The sequence below is a fragment of the Enhydra lutris genome, unplaced genomic scaffold, assembly GCF_002288905.1.
Source record: "Enhydra lutris kenyoni isolate GAN:26980312 unplaced genomic scaffold, ASM228890v2 scaffoldscaffold25, whole genome shotgun sequence".
NCBI classification, from domain to species: domain Eukaryota; kingdom Metazoa; phylum Chordata; class Mammalia; order Carnivora; family Mustelidae; genus Enhydra; species Enhydra lutris.
In genome coordinates, this window is record NW_019154109.1 from 10,668,452 (window position 1) to 10,674,255 (window position 5,804).

A 5,804-nucleotide genomic window follows, 5' to 3' on the forward strand; every position below is an offset into this window, starting at 1 on the left:
TTGCATATTTTATGCATTATAACATGCTAGGGGACTGAATTTTTATGATATATATATAAATATTATATATATATACACATATGTAGATGTATACACACACACACACACACACACACACACACACACATATATATGAAATCTCCTTAAAAAGAAGGTATGAATGTCTGATGCTCAACAAGGACAACTGGTGACTGGGGACATCATTCTCTGAAGTAAAAAAAAAAAAAATGTGGAAGCACTGATGTAGTTGTGGGATGCTGTTTTAGGAAATTATTTTTTAGGAAGTGGTGAAAACACCTACAGGAAATGTACAAAATAAGATAAAAAGTCTTAAAGTCCCCAGGACTTGTGATAAATTTGGTAGAAAAAGAAAAGTAAAACCAAGACTCAATAAAAGGGAACAAGAGAAGTAACCAGAGAAAAAGAAAAATAAATACTATTCTGGAAAACTAGAGAAGTGCACTGTAAGAAAATAGTCCGTATTTTCAAATTGTATAGATATTTTAATTAATATAAGACCTAAAAAAAAAGTTTCCATTAGTTTTCATGATTAAGAAAGTGTGACCTTGGTGAAAGCAGTTGAACTCTTGGATGAAGATTGAAGCTATAGGGAAGCAGATGACGGGCTGAGGATGATGGGTAAAATAAGCGAATATATGTAGAAAATAGAGTGGAATAAATAAGGAACCAAAGAAATTTCTTGTTTGTTGATTTGTTTGTTGTTTTGTTTTGATTTCATTTAAAAGTAAAGGTGAGACTTCTACTTCCAGTGTGGTATATAAGGAGTTTGGAAGCCATCACTCCTCACCATCACAGGAACAAGCTGAACAAACTGAAAATCAACAATTTTTTTTTAAGATCAAGTGGAAAATTTAGGTCACCCAGCAAAAATTCTCCAAAACTGGAGAGACAAACCATTGGATTCAGAAAATCGCTGCTTGTTATAGAAGAAGCCTAAGAGAAAACCTTTGCAGGAACTAAAACCAGGATAGGAAAACTTAAACTATATTATATCAAATTGTTGATGGCTAAGTGTGGACAAATTTAAGAGGTAAATATTTCTAGAGGAGGCCAGTCTTTGTCCCCCACCACATTCACACACACTCACACAGTTTTGTGGCTGGTGCCTCCAGGAGCTTCACCAGATTCTCACAGTGTGGATATGAGAAAAATACCCTATGTTTCCATTTCCTAGCAGAATGAAAGGGAAAGTAGCTATTTTTAAATACATAACATAAAGGAAAGATGTGTTTAATAGACTCATCATTAGTAGGACATAGCCAAAGAAAGAATAAGTGAACTTGAAGAAATATCAATAAAAACTTCCAAAGCTGAAATGAAAAGAACAAATAATAAGATGGAATAAAGTATCCCAAAGATGTGGGACACTTAAAAAAGCATGACATAGGGGTGCCTGGGTGCCTCAGTGGGTTAAAGCCTCTGCCTTCGGCTCAGGTCATGATCCCAGGGTCCTGGGATTGAGCCCCACATCAGGCTCTCTGCTCAGTGGGGAGCCTGCTTCCTCCTCTCTCTCTCTGCCTGCCTTTCTGCCTGCTTGTGATCTCTGTCAAGTAAATAAATAAAATCTTAAAAAAAAAGTTTTTCAGAAAGGAGTTAAATAAGACAGAAACTCAGACCTACCTAAAGAAAGGAAGAGAGAGACAGAAGCAATGAGCATAAAATAAGATCTTTGTCATGTTTATTCTTGGCCTAACAAACAACATTTTGTTCAAAATAATAATAGCAACAATTTATTCATTAATTATCATTAATGAATAAGTGAAATGAAAGAATCAATAAGAGGCAGGAATAAAGAATTAGTAATAGTCTTTTATAAGTGTATTATATGTACAATCTGTGAAGTGCTATAGTGTAACTGAAAGAGGACTTGGATCAATTGTAAATGCATACTGCAAATTTAAGGGCAGCCACTAAAAAGAGAAACAAATAAAGTATGATTGGTATGCTAAGAGAGGAGAAAAATGGACTTAGATAAATGTTTAAATGTATCTAAATTTAATCTAAATTAATTAATCTAATTAATTTATAAATTAATTTATAATAAATTAATCTAAATTGATCTAAATTAAATCTAAATTTAAATCAAAGAATGCATAAATATAGTAAAAGACAAAAAATAAAGAATGAGTAGAAAGTAGTAAAAAGTATAGTAGATATTATTCCAACTATGTAAAAAAATCACTTTAAATATCAATGGTCTAAATATACCAATTAAAACACAGGAGCTATCAGAGTAGATTAAAAACAAAAACAAACAAAATACACATGATCCAACTATATGTTGTTTACAAGAAACCTGTGGCTAATATAAAGACATGGGTACATTAAAAGTAAATGGATGGGGGCTCCTGGGTGGCTCAGTGGGTTAAGCCTCTGCCTTCAGCCAGGTCGTGGTCCCAGGGTCCCATAATTGAGCCCCAGCATTGGGCTCTCTGCTCAGCAGGGAGACTGCTTCTCCCTCTCTCTCTGCCTGCCTCCTTGCCTATGATCTCTCTCTCAAATAAATAAATAAAATCTTAAAAAAAAATAAAAATAAATGGGTGGAGAAAAAGATACCATTCAAACACTAATCAAAGGAAACTGGATTAGCTGTATTATTTTCAGAAAAAGAGACCTTAAAGCAAAGAAAATTATCAGGGATAAAGAGGGGCATTGCATAATTGTAAAGGGAAACATTTTCCAAAAATACATAAAAGTCCTGTATGTGTGTGTCTGTGTGTGTGTTCTTTTATGAAGTGTCTGCTCAGTCATATGCCCATTTTTTAATTGGGCTGTTTGTTTTCTTAATTTTTAATGTTAAGATTTCTTCGTATATTTAGGATACTAGTACTTTATCAGTCAATTGTTTTTACAAATACTTTAGCCAAGTCTTTGGCTTGCCTTTTTATTCTTTTAATAGTGTCTTTCATGGAGCAGGAGTTCTTAACTTTAATGTAGTCTAATGTGTACATTTTTTTTTCATTAATAATGCTTTGAGTGTTAAACCTAAAAAGTCATATCACAAAAGCCAAGGGCACCAATTTTCTCCCATGTTATCTTCTAGAAATTTTATAAATTTACATTTTAATTTAAGGTCCATTATTCATTTTGAGTTAATTTTTGTAAAGGGTGTAAAGTCTGTGTTTATATTAATTATTTTACATGTGGATGCCAGTTGTTACAACACCATTTATTGAGAAGACCATCCTTTCTCTCATGAATTGCCTTTGCTTCTGTGTTGAGTAAGAATAGCAAAAGAGAACATCCTTGCCTTGTTTCTGATGTTGCTAAGGAAGCATGTAGTTTCTCACCATTAAGCATGATGGTTTGTCTTTTTGTAATTAGAATAAAGCAGGTCTTACAGAATGAGTTAGGAACTATTCCCTCTGCTCTCACTTTATGTGAGGGATTGTGGAAAATTGGTATACTTTGTTCCCAAAATATATAATATCCAACTTTCAGAGCTCCAATATTCTACAAGTTCATATTCTTAGTAATTTTTTTTTAAAGATTTTATTTATTTATTTGACAGAGAGATCACAAGCAGGCAGAGAGAGAGGAGGAAGCAGGCTCCCCTAGAGAGCAGAGAGCCCGATGCGGGGCTCGATCCCAGGACTCTGAGATCATGACCTGAACCGAAGGCAGCGGCTTAACCCACTGAGCCACCCAGGTGCCCCCTTAGTAATTCTTAATAACAGGTTTCAATCAGCTATACAACAATCACAAACACAAATGATCAGGGTGTGTTTACTAGGTGTCAGCCATGGTACCAGTCAAATTTCATGATTTTTCCCCCACTAAAACCTCATCATAGTTCTATAAAGTTTAAACTATTACTGTCCTCCATTTTACAGATAAGGAAATTAAGACATAGCTTAAAAATTTTATGCAGAAAATGACATATGTGACTTAAAAAACAGAAATGATGTAAGTCAGACTGCTGTGTTTAACAACATGCAACCAATATAATAGTGAAAAATATACAAAAAAACACTTTTCTCTTGCTAATGAGAAATTCATTCATGGCAAAGGTGCTAAGGTACTATTATTACTATTATCTCTCTAGTGCAATACTGTGTTCTCAAGAAATCAAATTACAATTAGAAAATCTTTCAAAAACAAAGAAAAATTGTTTCTTTTCATATATATATATTTCTTTTCATGTATTTTTTTTTCAAATGACTTAGATTTAATCATCGGAAGCAAACTAAATTAAATGGAAAGCTTACAATAGAGAAGAATTACATGTCAGCGCCTTTTGCAAACTGAGCTGGGACAGAAAAGGGGCTGGGCTGCCCCTCAACCCGATCCCTTCCAAGCAAAGACATCCACAGTGTCCCTGGCAGTCTGGCTGAGGGAAGAGGGAGCCTCCGCCGGCTCTGCGCGTTGAGGTCTCGGTGCTTGCCACTCACTCCTGGCTGGCATCGGGAGCCCCGCCTTGCCGGCTCTGGTCATCCCCCTTCTTTTTGTGGCCTGAGACGATGTCATCAATCCGCAGCAGGAGAACTGCCGTCTCCACTGCCGTCTTGTACGTCTGCAGCTTCACAGCCAACCGCTCCCAGATGCCCAGTTCTTCATGTCCACCAAGGTGCCTGTCTCACCATTTACACCCTATGTCTCACAGTTCTCCTGGGTGTGCTTGGCCCGAAGGGAGGTAAGCAGACAAATGGTGCTGGCCCCACAGTTCTGGATAAGGGTACGAGGGATAACTTCTAAGGCCTGGGCAACAGCCCTGTATGGCCACTGTTCCACACCGGTCATGGCCTTGGATATATATATATATATATTACTCTCCTGGTGGTTGAAACAAAATCAGAACTGGATTGCATTTAGCTTGCTGAACACACCAAGCATTTCGCGTAACATTTTCTCCCTAAGTTCTTTCTGTTTGTTGCCCCAGTCTTTTTCTCCTATTGCCTAAATGTCAAATTCTTATTTCTATCATTTAACGGTTTTCTGTTTCTTTTTCCCTGGGAAATTTTTGCTTATTATCCCTCCATTTCAGGCAAAGTTAAATCACTCCTCCTCCAAATTATTTCACTAATATGTGCCTACATTTTATTTCTGTGTATGTCACATACTTATAATTTTTATAATTGCCTGATTCTCCTGTTATGCACATTTCCTTTGGATGTAAAATCATAATCTAGTTGTGATCCTTGACATCTTGTATAAATCATAAAAATTATTAGATACATTATTTACTTCCTTAGACATATGGCTTCCTACTGAAAAGTAGAATCAGAGGAAATAATTTTAAGAAGATTTTTTCAAAGTGTGGCTCCAGAATCACCAGTCCCAGAAATAGCTGATATATTTGTAAAATGTGTAGATACATGGGTCACTTGATATACTTTCTATAACAAGATCTCTTTGTGTGGAGAAAATTCATTTTTGTCAAGCTTTCCAATGTTTCTTGTGCATTCTATTTGTAGCTCGATTCCTGCCTAAATCATCAAACATGTTATCTTATAAGCTACATTGAGCACTAGACTATTAACAGTTTGGAAGTTTAGTATAGTGTCTTATATCCTTTCTGTGTCATCTCCGCGCACAATTTGATCCATTTCTAAAGTTTCTTCCGTCATCTTTTGCATCAACCCTCAGATACTTTATCACTTTTTTCAGAAAGCCCATTTTTACAAATACTGTTCTCATGCTCGAGCCTACCTCAAATATTCTTACTGCTATTTAAAAGTACCTCTAATATTGTACACCTGAAATTATTACACTGATGTTAACTAACTGAAATTTAAATAAAAACTAAAAAATAACTCGAAATGATTGCACAGTTTTTGTGCCTC

General features: G+C 35.4%; 1 pseudogene; it reads right to left on the reverse strand.

Moving 5' to 3' along the window:
* Window positions 1-4,175: 4,175 nt before the first annotated feature.
* LOC111150970 lies at window positions 4,176-5,588 on the reverse strand (annotated as a pseudogene).
* Window positions 5,589-5,804: the final 216 nt, after the last annotated feature.